The 25,729-nt window shown below is 48.9% G+C and overlaps 1 long non-coding RNA gene across 3 annotated transcripts; it reads right to left on the bottom strand.

The window, feature by feature from the left end:
* On the bottom strand, positions 1–25,399 carry LOC106558372. 3 transcript variants are annotated; one of them, XR_005386250.1, is made up of 3 exons: positions 23,942–25,398; positions 23,139–23,293; positions 1–1,029 (listed from the first exon to the last, which is right to left on the bottom strand). It is a non-coding gene; the product is annotated as an uncharacterized LOC106558372 (long non-coding RNA). The 3 variants fall into 3 exon arrangements; XR_005386252.1 differs by lacking the exon at positions 1–1,029 and adding an exon at positions 5,282–5,453 and having other exon boundaries at positions 23,942–25,399; XR_005386251.1 differs by lacking the exon at positions 1–1,029 and adding an exon at positions 10,280–13,715 and having other exon boundaries at positions 23,942–25,399.
* Between the last annotated feature and the right edge of the window lie 330 nt (positions 25,400–25,729).

Here is a 25,729-nt window from a genome sequence, read left to right on the forward strand (position 1 = left end):
CATTTCTTTTATTTGTTTGTTTAACCTAATTTAATTTTAACATCCCTGTAAAGCAAACATTGAAATCATACCCACTTTATAAATATGCTAGTGCTCAGGGCAGGTTGCCACCTGCTCTGACATCATATCACCAGCGAAACCTCCTGGACAGAGAAGAGATTTAAATTTGGACTGACTTCCTTGGGAGCCTGTCCTGCCTGGCAATGGGCCAGGACTTTTGTCTCCAGCCACTTAGATGTCCAAGGTCAGGATGCGCCACTTCAGGACTCTAATTTACCTAGCTTTTCTCAAGAGCCTTTTTCCCCTTATTCTCTGTTTTGTATGGCTTCTTTTGACAAATGCTTTCAGAGAACGTGTGTGCATGTGCATGTGTGTGCGTGTGTCTATGCACGTGCACACGTGCCGGGATGCAGGCACTGGAGTCATAGAGGACAGGAAGCAGAGCCAAAGCTTTCCTGTCTTCTTAAACCTTTGTTCCTGCCGCTTCCTCTCCCTGCCTCCGTCCTGTTCCCCGCTTTAGTCCCATTTTGGCCTCCTCTCCCCACCTTCACCTCCTCTTCCCTTCCCCTCCCTTCCCTTCTCTCGCACCTGCACCTCGGCTTTCTTCCCTTGCCTCTGTCTCTGCCCCATCACCGCCCTCTCCCTTATCTCCTCCCCCTTCCTACTCCCTTCCTTCCTTGCCACCCCCCCTCACCCTCAACCTGAGCCCCCAGACAAGCCAAGGTCTGTCCTTGGCTGGAGCAGTGCCTCCTCCCTGGCCCTCTGGCGTGGGGGAAGCAGGAAGGCAGCGGGAAGGACTCCGGGTTGCAGAAGCCCCAGCCGACCTGCAGGTGGTACCTGGATCCACCTCCAGCAGTGTGTTGGTCTCACTCAGGGGAAGGTGCAGAGGAGGAGCTGGGTGGAAGAGAAGGGGGGCTGGACGGGATCAATTTATCTTGACTCAGGGAGCAGCCCGGTAGCCAGGCAGCCCTGGCCAGAGAACGGCTAAGCAAGGAACGCACTGAGCGGATCCTCCTCGGAACCGTGTGGCTGCAAGAAGATAAAAGTAAACTGTGATGACAGTCGTCATGCATCAGCCCCATACTCGCTGCCCTTTGGCTCTTTGTATGGACCAAAAGGTCATGGTTGACCTGCCTTTCCCCTGAGAGGTGCTCTCCATGCAGACCAACTGGCCAAGGAGCATAAACATTATCAGAGCCAACATTTGCAGGAGCTCTTACCATGTGTGGTGTCGTGCTAAATTGCCCCATTTGACAGACGAGGAAACAGAGGCACAGTGCAGTTAAGTCACACAGCTGGGAAGCTGCAGAGCCAGGGTTCAAACGCGGGAAGTCTGGCTCCAGGGTCTGGGCCGTTAACCACTATACTGACAGCTTTGTAAACCTCACTAGTGTTTTTGCTCTTCGGGATGCCCCAGAGGCTCAGAGAATGGAAGAGAGAACAATCCAGAACTCCTTTCTCCAGACAGCAGCCAGGAAGGCAGTCCCACTTCTCTGGGGCAGGTGGCCACAAAGCTGGAAGTTTCTTTCTACCCTTACCCTGCATCCATGGGCGGTATGTCTGCAAGTTCCTGTGTCTCTGGTCCTGTCTGGTGATTCTGACCCAAACTCAAACCATGGGAAATCTATCTCCTCAAGAGCAGGAAAAAAAAAATCTGCATTTTCTTCTCCTCTGGGGGTTTGCCCTGGGAGCCACCCTGGGCCATTGCATGTGCCTTATACACTCTTCCATCCCAGCAGGTGGTACTCGCCACTTGTTGCACTAGTGCCTAGGGGACTGGACAACCGGAGTCACAAAGGGCACCGGTTTGCTAAAAAAGGAAAGAAGCACATCACCAGGTGCCCTAAGTAGTCCACTATGAATGGGGCTAAGAATCGACACCTTCCAAAATCCCTTAAAATTTAGGTATCTGTGCTGAGGGCGGTCATTTGTTGAGGCCCTTCCTCCATTCCAGGCTCTTTACAAATGTCTTTGCACGTCTACAAACCAAGCATCGTTACCCCCTACTTTAGAGATAAGAAAACTGAGATTTGCAGAGGGTGAGTACCCTCCTGGCCTGGGGTCCTGCAGCGGGTCCTGCACCTGATCCCCACCCCTGTGCCTTCCCCACGTGGTGCCCCCCTGCTGGGGTCAGACGGAGGAGAGCTGTGAGGTCTGCCTGCCAATGCTCCCCACTCCACTTTGCCCTCAGCCCTCCTCCCCACCCTCCCCCCTCCTTCTCCTGTTCCTTCTCCTTCCTTTCTTTTTCCCATTTCCCACTTGCAGGCCTACCAGCCTCCCCATCTCAAGTCCGAAGGGAGAGCAACTGGGGCGGCAGAAGGCATGGCTCCCTTCCTTTCCCTGCACGGTCATCTCCGGTCCTGACTCCCGACTCAATTACAGTTACTCCGGTTGTAAAAGAATTAAAATCTAAAGCTGGAGGTATCACTAGGCTGAGGACAGGGCCAGACGTGCCTGGGAGCGTGTGTGTGAGTGCGTGTGCACGCCTGTGCCAGGGAGGTGCTTGTGGGAATGTGAAGGAGAGTGCATCTGGGGGTGGGGGTGGGGGTGGTGCCCCCACATTCAGCAGTGTCTGTAATGGGGAGCCGAGTTGCTTTTAGCAGAGCAGGAAAGGAGGTTTCAAGCGAGCTCAGTCGGCCCTCGGTTGTCCCGGCAGCTGGAGCCAGACAGCTGGGCAGCCGAGGGCTGGGTGCACCCCAGCTTCACAGGCCCCACCCTGCAGCTGCCTGCAGGCCTGAGAAGCAAGAATCTGGGTGGCCTTCCCGGTGGAGGTGTGTCGTGTCCGCCTGGAGTGTCAGGAGGGGTCTGGCTGACAAAGAAGCCTGGGACTGGGGAACCTCATGGCCCTTCTGGGTAGCAGGAGGGAGAGGGAAGCCGTTTTGACCAAGGAATCGTGAGGGAGGGCAGACTTCCCCACGGCTCTCCAGGGCAGGGCCGCTGCCTCCTGTTGGTGAGACCTCAGGAAAGAAGGAGGGGAGGGCCCGGGAGGGGTGCTAGGGAGACAAGAAGGGCCAGTTACATGGGAAATGAAGGCTTTGGCTAGGACCTCCCAGCCGGTCGCCTCAGCACGAAGCTGAGGGAGAAAGGAGGGCCGGCTGTCATGTCCTGGGAAGACCCAGATTGCATAAGCGCTTAGTGCCGAAGGCCTGGGGAGCCCTCTCTGTGTGGTCCAGTGCCCCACCCCCACACCCCTGTCCCTGCCAAACAGGCCGGACCTCACGGCCTTCTCATTATGAGGGCTGCCATTGACTGTGGAGGCAAGGGGGAGGGGTTCTCTCTCTCTCTCTCTCTCTCTCTGTCTCACTGGGGTGCTGAGAAACCAGGGCCAGGGGCACATCGGGCTCTTTGAGAGCCCAGGTCGGTGCTAAGAACAAATGGCTTCTGATGGGTAACTGGCCAGCAAGCAGCAGCAAACCGACTCTCTCAGATGCAGTCTTGGGGATTGCAGGCACTTGCTGGCAGGGAGGCGTAGACAGAGGCCTAATTCCGGCGCCGTGTCCCTCAATGTCCTCATCTGTGCTCTACTGTGGCCCAAGCACTGGAGTTATTAGGGCAAGTATAATAATAAGGTGACTAGGCGGCCTCCGCACGTCCTGTTGCCAGAAAAACAAAAGTCCCATCTGTGTGTGAGATTTCCAATCATTCCCTGGGAATTGGAGCCGCTCTGGAGCTCCTCACGTGGGGGTGGGGTGGGAAGGGGGGCTCCTGGCGGAAGTTCCAGCTGAGACTTCGGTCCGCTCACTTCTGACCTGTGTAAGCATGCTTTGCTAGAAGGAAAACTTTTGCTGCCCTGTTCAGAATGTTCTTTCAGGTAGATCCTTCCCAATCCCCATTTACAGGAACAATTAGGGGCGAGTCTTAGAGTCCAGCGGTCCCTGCATCCTACCCCCCTCAGCTGGCACAGTGTCCCTCCTACAAGGCCAGAGTCAGCCTCACCAGGGCCCACCTCCTGGAGGGCCCTTCGGACTCCAGCTTCTGAGCAGATTTATAATGAGATTCAAACGAGATTGAGGTTATCCGGGGTGAATGAGCCAGCTCCTTGCCCCTTGTTTCTCTGGAGAGAGCTGTAGCTCTCCCCCTAGCACTGTAGATCTCAAGCTTCTTCCAGAATTGTCTCTGAAAGTGGAGTTTGGTAGGATGGAGTGGATACAGGCCAGGGTAGGGGGGCAGTGGGATTTGCCCTTGCTGTCCACGTAAGCCCCAGGTTTGCCGTTCCTCAGAGAGATGAGGATAAGGACAAGGGGCTTCAGAAGCTGATCTGAGCACCTATGTGCCCTTTCGATCTTCAGGAGGCTTCCGGAGAGGGATCACCACTGCTGTGCATAGGCGCATACCCGGGGTACAAACCCCAGGCCCGTTCCAGCCACCGTTTGGGGAACTGAACTCAGCACAGTGGAAGGATAAGCTTCATTGCCTCTTCTGGCTTGAGAATCTGGGTTAGTTTTCAGCTACCTCTTTTCTTTTGCCACCCGGAGCATTAGCACATCTCCAGGCACCCCTAAGCAACAGAATGCAGTCCAGTGGGGGGGGGGGTGGGCAACCACTCAGAACTGCCCTAGCCAGGACTAAAAGCCTCGTGCTTTCTGCCCTGTGGCTGGCCACACTTCCTGCGTAGCCGGGCAGGCCAGGCCAGGCAGCCAGACTCAGACTTGGGCTGACCTGCTTGCAGCACTCCAGAACTCTGGCCCCCAGTCTGCGGGATTCCAGCGAGGTGCCATTTCCATATTCTCTGGCAATAACTAATTAGCGATTATAAAGCTCTTTGAAATATGAAGTGCTGCATGATAATATCTGTAATGAGCCTGATTCTTTCCCTCTTCCGTGGGGGGGGGGTGGAGTGGGGGGAATAGGTTTTACACCCATTAAGGGGGAGTTGTGCTGCAAAGCAGCTTCCCTTCCCCGAGGGGCATCAGAGTCCGGGGCTGAGGGAGGGGTACCGGGGAAGGGGCATGAGAAAGCAGCCCACTTTGACGCCTGCCCTTCTCGAATATTCTACCCCTGCCCCCATCAGCTGCTTACCAGCTTCTCACTTACCCTCCCCTGGGTGGGAGCAGGAGGGGGTACTGAGGATGATGGATGGAAAGGGGAGAAGAGAAAGGTGGAGTTAGGGTGAGCAGAAAGAGCGGGGCTCGTGGTCTCCTTAATGTGATTTAGAATTTCATATTAATATATCACCTCAGAAAAAAATTAATGAGAAACGTGAAGAAAATAGGATAATGAATATGATAATATATGGGGAGTGCTTTGGGCTTCTTGGAACAAAGGTGCAAGGAATTATTGCTGTGATTTTCTCACGGTGCATATATATTTTTATTAAACTCTAAAAAAAATGCCAGTAGATTCACTTCTTTGCAAGGTATTAACGCCCCGCAGAGGAGTCGTTCTTCAATTAGTTTCCTGAGCCTCGGCCCACCTCTTGGCTGTTTTTTCGTCACTCTTCTGGAGACTTCCAGCTTAAGGGACAGAGGGAGTAGATTAGAACGCTCCTCGGCTTGGCCCAGAGTGTCTAGCGCACACGTGCCTGGGGAGAGGGCCTTCTGAGCAACCCGGGGCTCAGGAGGGACAGCAGGGAGTTTCATGCAGACCAGGACTAGAAGTCAGGGCCTGGCCAGATGACCACTCGAGGTGGCCAGCAGGAAAGGAGAGCATACTCAGGTTCATTCTTCTGGCCAGCCAAGGGTCTACTCAGGCCAGACTTCTTGTTGATGATTTAAACATAATTGAATGTAAATTCCCAGTTGGAAGGGAACTTTGTGGGGCTGTCTTGCCAAGGGGCCGCAGAGGCCAGAAGGAAGCCGAGAACCACATCTCTTTCTATTTCTCACTGCCTGGTACCAGTAGTCCTCAGACCATGATCTCTGGACAGCAGCATAGTGTCACTGGGATTGTGTTGGACATGCACATCCCCATGGCCCTATCCCAAACCCACTGAATCAGAAACTGTGGGGATGGGGCCAAGCAATCTGTTTTAACAGGTCTTCTTACACGCTCAAATTGGAGGACCCTTGTGCTGGAATGAGTATTCCACAGGAAGCTACGGATTATCCTGTCCCGGGGACACAAAGGTGGGGTGGGGGTGGGGCTACCCTTGCAGAAACACAGGACTAAAGTACAAAAGCTAAGTAGGTGATGGGAAGGTCTAGGATACTGGGTGTCACCGGCTGGGTGTTCCAGAAAGCAGGCTTTGGGATGGAGTTTAGCATGTGGAAGGTTTACTAGGCCCGGCCCTCAGCAGCTGAGCTGTCTCTGAAGAGCCTGAGAGCTGAGAGCAGAAGGAGGAGGGACAGTCTAGGGATAGCACTCTCTGCAGCTGGGCTGTGGGTCCCTCCCCAAAAAGGGATCTGCAAGCACTACCACCTTGGACTATACCATTTTAGTTGCCATAGTTAAACAGAGAACGAGAGTGAACCCCCATCCTCACTCCCACCCCACATGAGGGCACAGACCTCTCTCTCTCTCTCTCTCTCTCTCTCTCTCTCTCTCTCTCTCTCTCGCTTCTGTCTGCCCACTTCACATACCTTGTACCAGGCCAGTGTCCAACAGAGAAGCTGCTGAGGAATGTGAGGGCTTGGGTCCCGCTCCTACTTCTGCCCCTCATCAGCTGGCTGACCTTGGCCAAATTTCTCTCTGCCTCCCTGAGCCCATTTCTCAGTAGGAATTGCTATCAGCCTTCGATGTAGCTGTTCATAAAGGACCTGGGAACCTGAAGATGCTTTCATTCATTCAGTAAATATCTATTGAGAGCCAGCTATATGTTAGGCTAGGAACACCCTTCCTGCCTTCATGACCATGAGAGGCTGATGATGGGGGAGGTCAGAAGTCCAGTAAACACACAAAGAATTAACTAAGAATTGTGGTGTTACAAAGGAACAAAAGAGGAGATCAAAGAAGATACAAAGGGACAAAATTTAGATGGGAGAGGTCTCCTTCCAGGTGTGACATTAAGCTGAGGAATGAAGGATGTAGAATCTTCCTGAGGTGGAGTTGGGGCAACGGGGAAGGCATTCTGAGTAAAAGAAATAGCAGATGCAAAAGGTTTGAGGCAGGAAAGGGCTTGGCTCCTTAAGGATCCATGGTGAGGATGGTGGGAGTTGGGTGCAGCGCCCTGAGGGACGTGCTAAGCAGTTTGGATTCTGTGCACAGTGAAGTCAGAAGCCACTGGAAAGTTTTAAGTAGGACAGTGACAGAGATTACTCTGGCTGCGGGTCGTTGGGGGCAAGAGTGAGTAGTGCTAGGGACTGTGGCTCTGTCCTGGTGAGAGATGATGGTGGCTGGGATCAACCAGGGGTATCACGAGGGGGATAGCTGAGGACAGATTCCAGACTTTGCAGCAGAGCTGATAGGACTTGATAGCTGGTTGGAAGTAAGCAGCTTCGGTTCCTTGTTACTGGCTTGAACAACTCAGTAGAGGGAGGTGCAGTTCACGAAAGTGGCCGCGGGATGCTAGCGGAAGAACAGAGAGGAGCAGTGCTGGGTAAAGCTCAGTTCCCCGACCTGTTGGCTAAATGCCTATTAAAGTGAACCAGGGAGGTCCTGACCCATCTTAGGGTCCATTGTGAAGAATCTAGGAAGCAAAGAATTGGAATTGGAGGGATCTCCCTAAGGCACAGGGAGAAGAAAAAGGATAAGGAGGAGGAGGAGGAAAAGAAGAATGAAGCAAGGCAGATGGTGTAGCAAATCAACAAGAGCTGATATCCATCTAGTACTTGACATGGGCCACGTGCTATTCTAAGCATTTTATGCGTATTATCTTATTTATTCCCGCAGGTGTTCTACAGAGCACCGAAAATTGTTACCCTTCTTTTACATACAAGCAAGAGCTGGACCGGAGAGGTTACATAACTTGTGCTGGGTCACACGTCCGGGAAGGGGTGCGGCAGCCTGGCTTTGACTCAGGCAGCACAGATCTGGAGCCCAAGCCCCCACACATGATGCCTCCATGCCTGTCATAACGGCGGCTGATGGTAAACAGCCATCTACCAGGAGAGCGGTATCACGCACCCTTCTCGTAAGCCTCATTTCATCAGTGTGGAACCTGATGCCTCAGAGGTTCAACAACTTGCCCAAGGTCACTTAACTAGAAAACAGCTGAACCGGACTTCAAACACAAGTTTGTCTGGCTGCAGGGGCCCTGCTGTAACCACCACACTGCACCTTTCCCCCAGAGACATTCAGTCTGTCTTCAAGAATGCAGAGATAAAATCAGGTTGCTCTGTTTTATCTCAGTGGCCAGATTTTATGCCTATGTTAGTGACAGCGACGTACCAAATATCTCCCCTGTCATCATATTCCTCGCTAGGGTCTCAGATTCTCCTTGGAGCTCCAGTGTTCATTCCTCGTCCATCTCTCCATTCCTCGGTGTGGCCAGCCCTGAGCCAGCATTTCTTTGAGACTCAGCCATGTGCATAGTTCTGCTCTAGGTTCTTTGGTTCAAAGTGAATGTAACACTGTGTCCCCAACCTTGGGAGTTTTGCAGTCTAGCTGGGAGAAAGTTAAGGATGATGTACGTTGCTCTTTCTGGTAGCCCAAGCACCTTCCCATGTTTTTACCAGGGACCCTTCCCAGGCTTAGTGTGGTCCTTTCACAGATGAAGGCAATTCTGCCGACAGCCACATGAGCTTGGAAGAGGATCCTAAGGCCCAGAAAGGATCACAGTCTGGCTGACACCTTAACTGTAGCCTTACAGAATTCAACAGAGGCCCCACTTGAGCTGTGCTCAGACTTCCGCCCCACAGAAATGGTGGGGACTCACATGGTGGCAAACCACTATGAGTGTGGTCATTTGTTATGCAGCACAGGAAACCCATTCTGATGGCCACAGTATAGCCCACCTCACACTCTTCCTCCACAACGTGACCTTGGTATTCATCCCATCAAGAGGTGGAGTCTAATTCTCCTGACCTGGAGTCCAGATGGGCTCATGACTTCTTTGACCATAGAAGACAGTGGAAGTGACACAGATTTCCAAGGCTATGTTGTGAAAGGCCACGCAGCTTCCACCATGCCCCTGGATCACTTGCACTTGCAGCCCTGACCTGCTATGTAGGTGGCCTGATGACTCCGAGGCTGCCATGCTGGGGCACTCTGTGTGGGCTCGCCCACCGGCTGTCCAAATCTTCAGGTGAGCCCAGCCCAGACTCTAGACGTGTGACAGAGCAAACCTGCAGATGATCCCACCCTCCAGCCACTGAGTCACTCCCAGACTGCTAGCTCTTTCCAGTGGATTTTCTAAATATCATGGGAGAGAGACAAGCCATCCCCACTGTGTCCTAAACAAATTCCTGGCACACAGAATACATGAACATAATAAAATGGTTTCTGTTTTACATTACTAAATTTGGGAAAGTTTGTTATGTAGCAATAGTAATCAGAAAACATGGCCAAACTCCAAATCCAGGGGGTGAGGAAATAAACTCTGCCTACTGCAATGTGAAATCCTGCAGATTCACACAGTGAAGGGCACAAATGTATGATTTTAGTCGAGCAAGGACCAGAAGATTGGGAACAATACCACAGTCTACCATAAAGCTTTCGATCTGGTTATGTTAAGGATATAACATAAGGCCCAGATAGGGCTGTTGTTTTACCCATAATCACACAGCCTCAGCGTCAACATTTGAGACTCAGCCCTGGCGGGCACCCAGGATTGTCCCTCTCTGTGCATTTGCAGCACCCCAAGCCGGAACTTGTTGAACAAACTTGACCTGAGAATGACCTTCCCAGTGAAAGAGGAACCCAATGAATGCAGACCCTGAACTATTTCCTTAGCTTTTAAAGGCCCGGGGCTGGTACCTGTTGTAAATGGCTGCACAGTATCGATGTTTATTGGACTTGGTATCCTATGAGTCTGTTTTGTGGCTGCGCCCCCATGATGGGTCACCAATTTTTTTTTAAAGATTATAAATGTAACATGCAAAAATCATATTTGTTACATTTATACATATTTATATCATGCATTTGCAGTATAGAGAGGCACTCAGAGGATATATTATTTATAAGCATTGCTGCGCGGCTCAGGTTGGTTAGAGAGGCTCAGAGTGAGAGTGTGTTTGTAAAGTGCTCCAGGGTCCTCTGGGATGAGGGCAGCTATGTAAGCGCGAGTCATTATCATTAAACTAAACTGCCTTCCTCCGATTACTGACAGCACCGAAGAGCTTCTCCCGCCTCCCCTGCCCCTGCGCACGGCCTGGTAATGCTGGGATAATATAAAGATAATATTACCGTAATAAGTGCTTTGCAGCATTTATGCCTTTATTAGCAGAAGCCATATTGTAAGGAAGGGAGAGGCCCGCAGAAGTGCCAAGGGGTTGGTGCCCAGGGTGGAACACTCAGGGGGGACGAGCAGAAGTCTGGGTCCAAGCTAAATGTGGGGGCAATGTAGCATGAGGCCAAATTCTCCCTCCCCAGCCCCCCCTGCAGTGCTTATTTCCAATTTCAGTTGGTTTCTGAAAATGCTATTGAGTCCAGCTGGGTCTGGGGTTGGGTGGGGTGTAATTGATAATGGGCACAGGGTGGGGGGTAGCAGCTCCTGGAGCCGTAGATCCAGGGGTGCCCCACCTCATTTTAGGGGGCCTCCAAACCCAGGGGAGGCCCCAGATTGATTGCAGAGGCCCTCACTTTGATTGGCACGTAACAGAGACGGCCGCAAAAGCCATGGGCTTCCCTGAATGGCTTCGTTGGTTGCCCCCATGACACTATGAGAGAACGTACAAAGAAGAAGGAGCTTCAAAATAGTTCTTATATTTTACAAAGGGTCCCTTTCCCCTCAGTGTGCCAGGTGCGTCAGACTCAGTTTAGGTTGTGTTGCATGTATCCTTCTGCATACACTTGCCACGGGGAGGTATGAGGCATTTGTGGAAACACATCTCAAGGCCTTTAGACGTCCCATTGTTACGTCCACAGCCTCAATGGACCCTTCTCAAACAGCTCCATGAAGCTCTTCTTATCTGTCAGCTCCATTTTATTAGACATGGACACTGAGGTCCAGGAGCATAGTGGACCCCCAGAGAGTGGACCAAGGTGGTATGTCGGGAAGAATCAGAACCGAAATTCAGGCCCTTAGGCCCCAGGTCAGGGACCCATTCCTGCACTATGCCTGTCCCGCCCGGGATGGATTCGTACAATGGAAAGGACCCCACCTTCCAGCCTTGCTTGGGAGGAGACAAAATCAGAAGGGAGAAAGCCAGTGCGCTGGACATCTATTGCTGTGTAACAGAACATCCCGAACCTAGAGGTGTAACCCAGCTTCGATCGATCGTTGTGGGGTGACAGGGCTCAGCAAGGCAGCTCCCCACTGGGACTGCTCCTGTGGTTGCAGTCACATGGCCGGAGGTGGGGACATCTCAAAGCCTTCTTCTCTCTGGTGCGTGGGCTGGGAGGACTCCCGACAACTCGGGGCAGCACAGCTGGGCTCCGGGTCTCTCTGTGTGGGCTGCCCATGTCGTCTGTCCAGCGTGGCAGCCTCGGAACAGCCGGATTGCTTCCATGGCAGCTTGGGGCTCCCGAGTGGCCGTCCCGTGAGCGAGGGCCAGATGGAAGGTGTATCGGCTTTTATCATCTTGCCTCGGAAATCACACAGCATCACTTTTTGTTATTCTTGTAATTATTTGCTCGAAGTGAGTCCCGAAAGCCGGCCCACATTTGCAGGGTGGAGGGCTGGGCTCCTACCTCGTCATGGGGGCCCATCACAGAACTTGATGGCATGTTTTGAAGGCACCACGGCTTTGCTCAGACCACTTCTCCTGGACAGCCCTTGCGGGAGCCCAAGTAGGCTCAGGCAGGGGCTAACCACCGCTCCTGACCTTTCGTCTCCTCTGCCCCTTTAACTGGCTGAACTGCCCTCGAGCCTGCAGGCCTGGTGAGGTGCCTCGGGCACCGACTGATGGCACCATGCTCAGGTGCTAATGACGCCAGAAGGCCGCAGGCAGGCCAGGAGCCCAGGGGTGACCCACGTCCTGGGGAGGGAGTCACAGGTCCTCACCTCCCACCCCGCCCCAGTCAAAAGCCCCAGTAATAGGGCCTCCGCGGGAGCTGCTGGCAAGGGTGGCAGCCCAAGTGACAGCCCCTGGGCCTGAGCTGCTGAGAAGGTGTGTTTGCCTTTTGGCTGAGACGCTTTAAAACCCCAGCGGCTTGGTTTCATTTTGAACCTGACAGATAAAAGACCGACTTTGACTGAGAATATTAACTTTCTGGCTCCCGCCCAAGAAAGCTGAACAGATGAGGAAATAATATAAAATAAAAGGCGTCTGCAAACACTGATTGTCGGCTGCTTTCCATAAAATACGCCCACTGTTATGTGTAACACTCTCGGAGCCTTTCATTGCTCGGCTCCCTCCCTCTCTTTCGCTCCTGGTGCCGAAGGAACTGCCTTCTCTTATTTAGAAAAAAAAGACAGACAGGAAGAGAGGAAAGGGTGCGAGTGCTGAAAACCGCCCCCAGCTCCCCTCCAGGAGGGCTAAGCAGGTGCACCCACAGACTAAGGCTTCTTCTAGCTCCCCAGTGAGGATGGTGGGGGAGGCTCCAGGGGCCACCCCAGGGGAACCTGGCTCCGGAGTCCTGGGGAGAAGGCTGGCCCTCTGGGCCAGCTCCTCCCCTGTCCCCTGCTCGCAGCAGCCTTCAGATGCCAGAGGAACAATGGTGACGTCTCCTCCAGGCAGTGCAGAAGGGCCTGGAAAGGTCTCCCGTAGCCCCTGGCGACTGGCTCAGGGAGGCAGTGGGCGAGATAGGAGGGAAGCTGGGAGCAGGGGCTGTTGGAAGTGCTCAGCTTGGGCCTCTCTACTCCCCACAGCCCCTGCTCTTCCTGGGGCTGCCCCTAAATGGGGGCAGGACTGAGGGGGTGGGGGTACCACACTTGTCACGCCTTGGCTTGCACCCTAAGAAACACAGGGTGGCTCGTCTATTAGTTGGCTCTGGCTGCTGTAACGATGGACCACAGAAGGTGGCATCCACAACAGGAATGTCCCGCCTCGTGGTTCTGGAGGCTGGAAGTCGGAGATCAAAATGTCCCCAGGGTTGGTTCCTTCTGAGGGTGGGAGGGCCATGAGAGAGGGATCTGTTCCAGGCCTTTCCCCTTGGCTCTTAGATGGCCGTCTTCTCTCTGTGTCCTCACACGATCTTCCCTCCGTGGATCTGTTGCCCAACTTCCTCTTCTTATAAGGACACCAGTCCTACAGGACTAGAACCCACCCAGACGACCTCACGTTAACTTCATCACCTCAGTAAAGACTCTGTCTCCAAATGTCACATTCTGGGGTGCTGGGAATCAGGGCTCCAATGTATGAATTTGGAGGGGACACAGCTGAGCTCTTTAGCCTAAGAATTGAAATAACAGTAGGTGCATACCCCCAGCTATGTTTCCCAGCAGCTGCCTTGGGTGCTCCTGCTGTTGCGTCCTCCTTCCTTGCCTGGGCCACAGGAAGTCCTGAGCTTACGAGGAGGCAGTCAAGGGGACTCCTTGAGAAGCAGAACACTTGAGGGCATGGACTCCCTGCCCCGCCACTCTGGCCACTGCACAGCTGGCCTGGTTCGTGACGGAAAGCCTCTGGGCTGTCTAGATAGACAAGATCAGTAAGGGACACTGAAGAAGCAGAAGGTGGCCACTGGCCCCGAACACCTTCCATGCCTGGTCTGAGCAGGAGACAGAAACCGAAACTGCCACCAACATCATCTGGGATACTGGGCACGCTGCCATAGTGCTCTGTGCCTAATTTTCTTATCTAGAAAATGAAGAAAAAGAAATGTAGCCATTTGCCATTGAGTGGGTCCAGTCTACCAAAGTCTGACTGGGCTCGTGATGTCAAGCCATCCAGCAGGCCGGCTGAGGTGGGCCACTTCTTGCACAGACCCCAGGAGAAAAGGTCAGAGGCTCCCAGGAAGTCAAAGCAGTGGCCCTCTGCTCACCTTACCCACAGTGGGCACGTCCTCTCAATTCTCTGGCACTGAGAGGTCTGAGGCAGTTACAAGACCTCTGAGTTGGCCTTCAAGCAAACAGAATACAGGGGAAATATAATTGTTCCTGGGGAAGTGTTTCTCAAACTCTTTTTTATTGCAACACTAAGAAATTCTTATAACCCCTAACACACACACACACACACACACACACACACACACACACACGTGGACATGCACATGCACACATACCCTATACCTTCAAATTATGTTCAGAACTGTCCCAGCAGCCTCCCAGCTGGTCTTCCTGCTCTTTCCCATCCCCCCCTGCTCAATAATTTCTCAACCCAGCAGGGAGAACGAGCCCTTAAAAGGCTAAGTCACATTACTCCCTTGGCTTAACACCCTCTCACAGTACATCTCAGGGCAAAAACTCAAGTCTTCCCAGGGACCAACAAAGCCCTCTGAGTCTGGCCCCCATGACCTCTGTCCTCACCTCCTCTCCTTCCCCCCTGCTCCCTGTGTTCCAGCCACACAGCTCCTCCTTCCTCATCAGACAGGCCAGGGCCCTCTTGTCTGTACCTTGGTGCCAGCTTCTGAAAAGGCTGTGGGCGGTGGGAGGGGCTCCATACCTCTCTTTTCAGGAGCCCAGGGGAGAGTGAGAGTCCCTTCAGTACAAGGCTCCCTGTGCCCACCTCTACGCCGACCACAAGATGCCAAAAGGGGCCAGCACTCACTCCTTGCAACTTGATCAAAAATCAATTGGCCATGCTACCATGAGTTTATTTCCAGACGCTCTATTCTGTTTCACTGATCTATGTCTGTCCCTCTGCCAATACCACTGCATCATGATTATTGGAGCTATGGAGCAAGTCTGAGAATCGAGAACTATGATTTCTCTATTCTTCATTTTTTTTCAAATTTGTTTTAGCTCTTCTAGTTCCTTTGTCTTTTTATATAAATTTTAGAGCCAGCTTGTTTATATGTATACAAATCCTCCTGGGGTTTTGATTGGTGCTGTATTAAATCTATAAATCATTTTAGTGAGGAATTGACATATTTATTATGGTGAACTTTAACAATGCATGACCATGGTACATCACTCCATTTCTCCAACTCCTTTAGATCTCTTTGATTTCCTTCATCACTACTTGGTATTTTTCAGCAAATAGGTCCTGTACATGTCTTGTAATATTTATGCCTAAATAGCTCATTCTTTTGGAGTGATTATAAATTGTATTCCTTTTTAAAATTGTGGTTTACAGTGGAACATTGTTAGTACACAGACTTATAGTTTCATTTCGTATGTCGAACTGATATCTGCAACCTTTCTAAACTTATAGTTCCAGGAGATTTTGTTTTATTTTGTAGATTCCTTGGGATTTTCTGTGTAGACAATCACATTGCCTGCAAATAGAGAGGATTGTATTTTTTCCTTTCCAATATATATGCTTTTATTTCTTCTTCTTGCCTTATTGCACTGCCTAATCCACTGGTGTTGAACTGGTGGAGTAATTATGGACATCCTTGCCTTGTTTCTGATCACAGGGAGAAAGAATTCTGTTTTGCATCGTTAAGTATGATATTAACTGCAGGGTTTTTGTAGATGCCCCTCTGTCAGGTCAAGGAAAAGCCCTTCTAATTCTAGTTTGCTGAGAGTTTTTATTACAAATGGATATTGAATTTTATCAAGTGCTTTTTCTGCATCAGTTGATAGGATCTTTGGTTTCTTTCTTCTTTGGACTTGTCAACATTGTGAATTATATTTATCCATGTTTGAATATTGCACTTCTGAGGAAAATCCCATTTGGTTGTGTTATGCTTTTATGTATTGATGGATTCAATTTGCTAATATTTCCTTAAGGATTTGTATGTCCATGTTCATGAGAGATATTAGGGTCTAGTTCTTTATTCTTGTGCTCTCTTTGTCTGGCTTTAGAATCAGAGGGTCATGTAAAATGAGTTGGGGAGCATGCCATGCTCTGCTATTCTTAGGAAGATTTTTTATAGAATTGATGTTATTTCTTCTTTAAATGTTTGGTAGAATTTACCACCTGGGCCTAGAGATTTATTTTTTGGAAGGTTTTTAACTACATCTTTAATTTCTTTCATGGTTAAAGGATGATTGAGGTTCTCTATTTCTTCTTGGGTGAGTTTTGCTAGTTTATGATTTGCAAGAAATTGGTCCATTCCTTCTCATATGCACAGAGTTGTTCGTATTATTCTCTTATCCTTTTAATGTTTCCAGGGTCTGTAATTATATTCTCTTCCTCCTTCCTGATATTGGTAATTGATGTTTTCTCTCTCTTTTTGTCAGCTTTGCTAGAGATTTACCAATTGTATCAATCTTTTCAAAGAACTAGTTCTTGGTTTCATTGATTTTGCCTATTGCTTATTTGTTTTCTGTTTCATTGATCTCTGTTCTTTATTATTTCCTTCCTTATGCTTGATTTGGATTGATGCTGTTCTTCTTTTTCTAATTTCTTAAAATGAAAGCCATTGGTTGTTTGAGAGCTTTCTTTTTCTAATGTATGCATTGAATGCTATAAATTTCCCTCTGGGCACAGCCATGGATACATCACACAAATTTTAATATGTTGCATTTTTATTTTTGTGCAGTTCAAAATATATTGAAGTTACTATGGATATTTCTTCCTTGATTCAAGGATTATTTAGAAGTATGTGACTAACTCTCCCAGTATTTGGAGCTTTCCCTGTTACTTTTGTATTATTGATTTTTATTTTAATCCCATTATGGTCTGAGAACATACTTTGTATAATTTCAATTCTTTTAAATTTGTTCGGGTTTGTAAAATATTGTCTATCTTACTGAATGTTTCATGTTCACTTGGAAAAACTGTGCTCTCCTGTTGTTGGGTAGAGTATTCTATAACTGTCAATTAGATCCAGTTGGTTGGCATCATTGTTCAGTTTTATATGCTTGCTGATTTTCTGCCTACGAGTTCTATCTAATACTGTGAAGCAGGTGTTGAAAAGTTTCTGCCTATAATTGTGGATTTGTCTCTTTCTCTTTTCAGTTCTGTCAGTTTTTGCTTCGTGTGGTAGAAAGTCTTTTGTTAGGTGCATGCATTTTTAGCACTGTTATGTCTTATTGGTGAATTGATCCTTTCATAGTTATGTAATGTCCCTTTTGATCCTTGGTAATTTTCTTAGCTCTGAGATTTCTTTGTCTGCTATTAATAGAGCCACTCTAGTTTTCTTTTGATAGGTATTTGCATGGTGCATCTTTTTTTTTTGTCCTTTCACTTTTAACCTACCTGTATCATTATATTTGATATGAGTTTCTTGTAGATAGCACATATTTGGGTCATGTTTTTCTTTTATCAATCCATTCAGATCATTTTTCATTTAACTGATGTGTTTAGGCCATTTATATTAATGTAATTATTGATGTTTGGATTAATTCTATCATTTTATTATTCAGTTCCTCTTTCTTCTGGTTTTTGTTCTTCTATTTCCCTTTTCTTGCCCAATTTTGGGTTATTTGAACATTTTTTCTAAGTACAGCTTATATTTTGAGAAACATACAGAAACGTTGCAGTGATAATACAGAATTCTCATATAGCCCTCACCTAGTTTTCTCTAATGTTAAGTTTACATTACTATGATATGTTTGTCAAAATTATGAACCCAGTAATTGCTACATAATTATTAATTGAACTCCAGACTTTATTTGTATTTCATTTTATTTATATTTCTACTCATCTCATTTTCCTGTTCTGAGATTTAGTCCAAGGTACCATAGTGTATTCACTCATAATGTTATTTGAACATATTCGACTTTAGTTTATCTAGTGTGATTTATACTATATCTCATATGGTTATTTTAGTGGTTGCTCTAGGTATTAGAAAATATATACTTAATGTTCCATCATCAACTTAGAATCAATATTTTGCGACTTCAATTGGAACATACACAATCTACCATTATTTATGGTCCTGTAATCTTCCCCTTTTGTATTATATTTTTCTTATGTATTACATCTACATGTACTAAGCCCTCTAGAAGATGCTGTTATTTTTGCCTTCAATGGCCAAATGTATTTTAAATATCTCAAAATTGAAGAATGATCTATTACATTTACTCAGATGTTTACCATTTCTGTTGCTCTCCCCATATTTCTGATATTCCAAGTTTCCTTCTGTTATTATTTCCCTCCTGTTTGAAGAACTTCGTTTAGCAGTTCTTTCCAAGCTGATCTGCTGGTGACAAAGTCTCTTAATTTGCCATCATCTGAGTATACCTTTATTTCACCTTCATTTATTCATGAAATTTATTTTTTACTCAATTTAAAATTTTGTGGACAGTTCTATTTTAACATTTTAAAAATACTGTGCTGGGGGCTTCTGGGTGGCTCAGTTGGTTAAACATCTCAGGTCATAATCTCAGGCTGGTGAGATGGAGCCCTGCATTAAGCACTATGCTCAGCACAGAGTCTGCTTGAGATTCTCTCTCTCCATCTCCCCCTGCCCCTCCCCCTGCTCTCTCTCGCTCTCTCTCTCTCAAATAAGTAAATAGATCTTTAAAAATGCAGTACCACTTCCTTTTGGACTCCATGATTTCTGTCAACTGTTTGCAGTCACTGAAATTGTTGTTTCCCTGTAGGTAATGCATTGTTTTTCCTCTGGCAGCTTTCAAGAATTTTTATTCTTTTGTAGTTTTCACCAATTTGTGATGTGTCTGGTCATGGCTTTCTTTGAGTTTATCCTATTTGGTGTTCACTCAGCTTCTTGAAGACATAGGTTTATGTCCTATGGCCAAACTTGGGAAGCTTTTGGCTATGATTTCTTCAAATATTTTTTTGGCATTGTACTCTTTTTCCTCTCCTCTTGGTCTCATAAACATAAATGTTAGACCACACTGGTCCCTGAGCCTCTATTCATTTTTTTTCAGTATTTTTTCTGTCTGTTACTCAGACTGGATAGTTTCTATTGATCTATCTTCATATTCAGACTCTTCCCCCACCCTACCTCTACTCTAGCCTATTCTTAGTAGAATAGCCCAAATGATCCACTGAAAACCCAAGTTGGAGCAAGTCCCTCCTCTGCTCAGAACCCTCTGTCTCACTCAGGATCAAGGTCTGAGTCTTACCATCGCCCACAGGGACATAGACGATCTGGCCTTACTACCTCACCAGTACCATCTTGCTCTAGTGCCCCTTGCTCATTTGGTTTTAGCCACATTGGCCTCTTTGCTGTTCCTCTAATACTTCAGTCTGTTCCTGCTTTACAGCTGTTGTACTGGCTGGTCTTGCTTCCTGAGGCTGTCTTCCTACCTCTTCATAGAGCTGACTTCCTCACCTCTGTAAGTCTTCACTCAACTGTCTTCTTTTCAGTGAGGCCTTCCGTGACCACCCTATCTAAAATGGCAGCCCCACTTTTGCCTTTCCTCACTTCAGTTTTTCCCTATCACGTTATTTAACACAATATGTAATTTATTTATTCATTAATCATCCAGAATGTGAACTCCAAGACGGCAGGGTCTTTTGGTCTTGTTTCCTCCCATGTGCCCACGGCCTGACACACATATTAGATATTTGATAAATAAATGTTGAAAGAATGAACAAAAGTACTAGCTGGGTCTGCTTCCACTGTAGCCTATAGAAGGCAGAGAAGTTTTTGCTTCTTACTGAGTGTTTCCAAGTATGGACACTGAAAAGTTCCTGAATATTTGCACGAGCAGATTCAGTGTCATTGATGGCGTAGGATCTTTTAAAAGAAATCAATGGTTTAGGCACCTGCTGTTACCACATCCTCCTAGAACTGAGTATCAGAAATGCCAAGAGCGTGAGGTTCTGCACAGATTGACTCGTCGCAAGGTGTTGGAAACAGGTACCGAATTAGAAACTGAGAGCTTTGTACTTGGATTGATTCACAGGTTTCATCTTTTCAACTTCCCAAGTGCCGTTGCTGCTGCTAGTTTCTGAAATATCTTGTGAACCGTCGGCCTAGCTTCTGCTGGTGTGCACACGTGCGCCCACGGGCACGCTCCCGTGGGCCCCTACACCGGGTGCTGTTCCGGCACGACCCATTCCCCATCCCAGCCGAAGTCTGGAGTGCTCAGATGATTGTCCAAAGAGGCTTTTTGCTGGGACAGAGTTTCTCAAGCTCCCTGGTTCCCAAGGAAATGAGGTGTGTCTGATGGTGTCCCCAGTCCCCTCCCACATCTGTCAGCACAAGGGTATATGGCAGATAATAGGATTTCACTGTATTGTGGTGGCTTAAACAGGCATGAGAAGATGGTGATTTCAAACCTGTGTAAGTTGTAGATACCCAAGTGGTTGTGGCTTCTCCTCCGTGTGATTGTCAAGGGAGGTGAAAGTTCCAAGGGACCCTTAGGCTTACACCTGGCCCTCCCCTGCTTCCTTCCCTTCCACAGCATGAGATTGGGCTTATACCCCTTTTAGAACTTCCCCCCTTTCCATCATGTCCTGCATCCCTTGGAATCCAGCCCCTCATGGGCTTTCAAGTTCTATGAAGGAAACCATCTGCTGGACTTGTTGCACAGAATGGTTATTTGAGGTGCTTTGTTTGTGTGTCTATGTTAGGTGAACTGCAGATATTCTTTTTTTTTAACTGCAGATATTCTTTTAAAAAAAAAGATTTATTTATTTGTTTGTTTGTTTGTTTACTTACTTACTTCTTTATTTGAGAGAGAGAGAGCATGAGTGGGAGAAACAGAAAGAAGGAGAGATAATCTCAAGCAGACTGCATGCTGAGCACAGAGCCCGACATAGGGCTCGGTCTCACGACCCCAGGATCGTGACCTGAGCTGAAACCAGAAGTCAGATGCTTAGCCGACCGAGCCACCTAGGTTCCCCTGAGCTACACATTCTTGTAGGAGTAGAACCTAGGACAAATGAGAGCCTTCTCCTGTAAAATATACCTAGGCTCACAGATACGTGTCGTTTTATGGATGCCAGACACTCCAGAGAGCCCAGGGCAAGAATACCACACTTACCATGTCAGCGACTTATTGATTTTTGTCAGCTTTGCAGATATATAATTAACATACCAAATGCACCTATTCTAACTTTATGTCCTGAAGAGTTTTGACAAATGCATACAGCTATGTAACCACTACTGCAACAAGATAAAGAAAATTTCCATCTCGCTAGAAAATTCCCTGTGCTTCTTTCCAGTCAAAACATCTTCCCATCAAGATAATCACTATTACAACCTCTATCACCATAGAGTTTTGCCTGTTCTAGGACTTTGTGTAAATAGAATTCTAAAATACACGCTCTTCTATATCTGGCTTCTTTCGCTCATCAGGTTTTTGAGATTCATCCATGTTGTTGCCCATATCTATAGTTTGTTCCTTTTAATTGCGGAAAGATATAAATATACCACAATTGGTTTATTGATTCACCTGTTGATGGACATTTGGGTTATTTCAGTTCAGCTGCTCTGAACATTCAAATACCAGTCTTTGGACTCTTTTCTCTTGGGTAAATAAATACCCAGGCATGGAATTATAGGCATATGTTTAACTTTTTAAGAAATTACCCAACTTGGCCAAAGGTTGCTTTTTTTTTTAAACCATTTTATATCCCCATTAGTAGTGTAGAAGAGTTCCAGCTGCTTTTTGTATGTCAAAAGAAGGTTCTAGGGAAAAGGCAATGATTAGTCTCTTGGGGCCAAATGCAGTGGTGGAATTTTAGGTATTAGAGGGGAGCATTTCAAGTTTGGGGAGTGTCTCAGAGCCCTACCGCTCACATTATTGCCTTCCAGTTGGTATCCTGCTTCCTGCAGGAATATACGGCCTGATACACTTGTGCACAACAAGAAGGGAGCCAGGGAAAAAGGAAGTGGCTGGGAGATCAAGTAGGGCAGGGCAGGATGGAAAGAGCTCTGGACTGGTCATAATGGAAAGACCTAAGTTCAAATCCAGTTCTGCCATGGACCTGCCGGTGATTTGACCCTTACCCTATGTTTTTTAGTGTTCTCTTCTGGGGAATGGCAATCATAGGAACCACCCTACCTGGTTCACAGGGTTACATGGAGGCTGAACCGGGACAGAGGGACTGTGTGTGCAAGGACTTTACTAACGGCAGGGATTGTGGTAGCGTTGACGGCAGCAGGACAACAGCCGGGAGTCTCAGAATTCTGGAGCCCTGGAGTTCAGGCAGAGAGAAAGAGATGCAGGATGTGGCTGTATGCAGCACCACTGCCTGGGCAGGGCCAAAGTCTTACGTAGAAGAATGTCCTGCCCTGCTCCCCACCTAAAGCCTTGGAAGGGGACAGGGCATTAACACAGGCAATAGAAACTGGGAGACCTGGGTCCGAGCCTCTGCTGTATTAACAGCCAGCAGGGTAAATCCTTTTAACCTAGCTGCACTTGAATTTTCTCACTGGCAAAATGGAGGTGATAATGCCTTCCCTGTGACACCTCTCCAGAAGCTGAAAGAACCCTGGGAGGTAGAATTTGTCGTGTGGACAGGGGATGGCTGGGGCCAGGGCTGGAGCTGTCAAAGGAGCAGAGAGAGAGACCCACACTCAAATCCTGCTGAAGCCCCCATCCCTTTGCTTAGCACCTCTCAGGCCCCTATGTTAGGACAGCGCTAGAATTCCATGAGTCAAAAGCTGTGGATCAAGTGCCAGGCCCGGGCTTGAGCCGAGTGAAGTTTCCCAGTAAATGAGGCAGTAGCAGCAGAGTAAGGTAAAAACTACATCTGCCACCCACTGCTCGCTAGCCACGGGAGCTGGAGATTGCCTACCTCAGGTGAGATCCCAGGGAAACACTCTGAGATGGAGATGGAGATGTGAGTGCAAGAGGTTTGTTGAGGGGTGCCTTTGGGGAGGTAAAGGAGGCAGAACTGGGCCAAGGGAGACCTCAGGTCACGCCCCCACTCCAGGGTGGGGGTGGGGGGTTGGAAGAGCCGGGGTGGCCCTGCAGAGTTGTCCTGAAGAATTGAGGCAAGAGGGGCTCTATCCTCCCATATAACCCTGTCCTTGAATGTGGGCTGCATGCCAGGAAGAGAACATGACCTTGGGTCAGTTTCTGGAAGGGGAGGGTGTTAAATAACGTACGCCTTCAATATATACAATTTCTATTTTTAAAAAAAACTTTACTATGAACTCTGCTTTGCACACTCCCAGCAGCAGGGGAAATGAGAGCCCCCATCCTGAAGGGACAGCTGGGCAGTACACCACAGCATCCACAATGCCTCTCGGTGCCTCAGTTTCCTTATCTGTAAAATGGGGATAATAATAATAATAGTGCCTACCTCGCAGGGTTAACATGTGGATTAAAGGAGTCAGTATGTGCGAAGTCCTTAAAATGGTGGCCGGTACAGGTTATTCGTAGTCCCAGCATCGTAGAAAACATTCCATAAATCCTTCTTTATCAAGTGAATGCATAGATGGATAAGCCCTTCCAACCCTGTCCATAATAAAAGACAAACGTCATGTCTGCCCTTTTGGGAGGAAGCAAGCCAGTAGCCAGGTGACAGTGCATTTGGCTGGAAAATCGAGGATTCGGTATATTTTAAACCACGGGACCCGTGCTCACAGGAAATGTGAAATCTCCCTTTCGAAACCTTTGCCGCCCCTGAGGGTCTGGCATCTCCTGTGTGGGCACTGCCAGAGACCTTTACCCTCAGTGTGCTGAGCTGCGGTATGGGGATTTGACAGCTGAAGACAGCTCAGCAGGGTGCAGGAAAGCAGACAGTTAATGTGCTTTGACAATACAAAGGGTTATATAAACGACCCAGTTTCTGTAATTTTGCTGTAACTGTCATGGGAATTGCTATAGACAGATACGGAGAAGGCCCTGTTTATGCACTTAAACTTTAAAAGGTTTAACCACTAAACACACAGTTTCTTTCTCTTCCCCTCCCCTCCTGACAATCCTGCATTTAAATGGTACCGGAGCCGGGGTGCGGGGAGCAGGCGCGGGGGGGGGGGGGGGGGGGTGGCGGTTGAAATACTGGGCTGCCTTTATCTGCCCAGGTCCTGGACCAGAGCCCCACTTTCTGACTCCTGGGCCAACCGCCTGCCCCAGCCAGCCTCCTGGGGGAGATTTCCTTACCTGCTCCCGGCAACCAGATGCAGAGAGGGGGAGGGATGGCAGGAACGGAATTGCACCCGCTCTGAGCTCCCGGCTTTTGCCCAATTTAAATCTGGTTCCCGTCCCAGTGTTCAAAGCACGTCTCTGTTTGATTCTTGCCATCTCATCTTAGAAGACTTTTCCCAAGGTGGGGGTGGGGATAGTTCTAAAGCCAGAGAGGCAGGAGGCGGGAGGGTTTATGCAGGCAGATACCACAGGCTTCCAAGCTAAGTGCCTTAGCAGGGAGAGCTCCTGGCTGCTGCTGACATTTCTCAGACAGGAGATCAATAAGTGGGTAGAGCTTGAAAAGCAAATCATGCTTCTACCTGCCCTGGGGAACCCTCAGCAACTGTCATGGCAGAGGAGGCATCCCAGAGGAGGCCAGGAAAGACAGGGGGACGCACATAGCCTTGATACAGCCGAGATGGGGGGCAGGGACATTGGGACTGCCCAAGGAGATGAAAGGGGCAAATGCTACGACCACCCCCCCACCTTCCCACGCACCCCCTCTTGCTTCACAGATCTTGCTGAGTGTGTGAAGATTCCTGACTTCTGCCTCCCAGGGCCAACCAGACCCTCGGAGGTGGGTTGTGCAGCTGATGTGGCCTTTCCAGGCCCAATGAGCCTGGCCCGAGCACGGAAGGCTGTACCGGGCGGGAGACCCCGTATGCGCAGTTGGGTCCCTCGGAGAGACCGAAGCCTAATTCCCTGCCCCGCCGGCACCCGCGAGGACTTTAAAGATTGCTCCACGCGACGTGCAAAGAAACTTTCTATAGCACATTTGAGCTTTCTCAAGAGCCCGGCGTGCCTTTGTAGGTGTGTACGTGTCCGCGGGAGCACGCGTGCACACGGGAAGCCCTGGGAGTAAGTATCGAACCTGGTTCTGATCCGGTCAGCTTGGTCCACTCCAATGCTTTCAACAATCCGTTTGGGCAATTGAGTCTTTTTTTGCTTTAGATAGTTACTCTTTCCATTCCGCTCTCCCTCCCTTGATCCTCTCCAGGACGGCCTCTGGGTAAGCAGTGGGAGTGCCTCATCCTTCAGGCCAGTGTGGCTGGGCGTCCCTCTGGTGTCACCGGTCCCCTCTCTGGGCCCTTCCGGTCTCCACGGCAGTAGATACTCCTAGCGGTGGCCAGTGCCGAAGTCAGTAGTTAAGGGATCTTGCTGTGCCCTCTCCCAGGGTTCTGTGATCCTCCCTGCTGACTCAGGCTGCTGCTGAAGACCCCCCCGCCCCACACCGAGACATGGCCATGAACCCTGTTTGGTCTCCCATTCAGGTGGCCCAATCATTGTCTCGACTCTCAGATCATTTACACTCCAGGGTGAGCTCTTCAGCTAGTGTCTTGCCAACATCTGCGTTCACCCAGGGCCTGTAGCCATCTCTGGGATTTCTCATGTGCCAAAGAGGGCTGAGGAAATGTCGGGAATGCTAACTCAGGCTTGCTCTCTACTTACACAGTGGCTGCCCTATGTTACTGCAGGTGAGTTGTGCTGGGGGAGGGGGTGTCTTCCTGGAGTCCTGGTAGGAGAGTGGACAGACGCACTTCTGCTATTGGCCTTGGCCTCTGCCCCCATCAGACAACTCCCTACTCAGAAACTCTGCTCTAGATAGAGTCAGAAGGAGGCTTTTCTCGCCTGGTTGGGACTTCACCTGTGCCATATTCTGTGCCTTTCTGACCCCACTCTAGCTTCCCCCATGGTTTAGCCTTAGTGGCAGAGGATGAGCAGCAAGAGAAATGGCTTCCTCTCTTACACTGGGTTCTCTCCAAT

The sequence above is a fragment of the Canis lupus genome, chromosome X, assembly GCF_011100685.1.
Source record: "Canis lupus familiaris isolate Mischka breed German Shepherd chromosome X, alternate assembly UU_Cfam_GSD_1.0, whole genome shotgun sequence".
Taxonomy (NCBI): domain Eukaryota; kingdom Metazoa; phylum Chordata; class Mammalia; order Carnivora; family Canidae; genus Canis; species Canis lupus.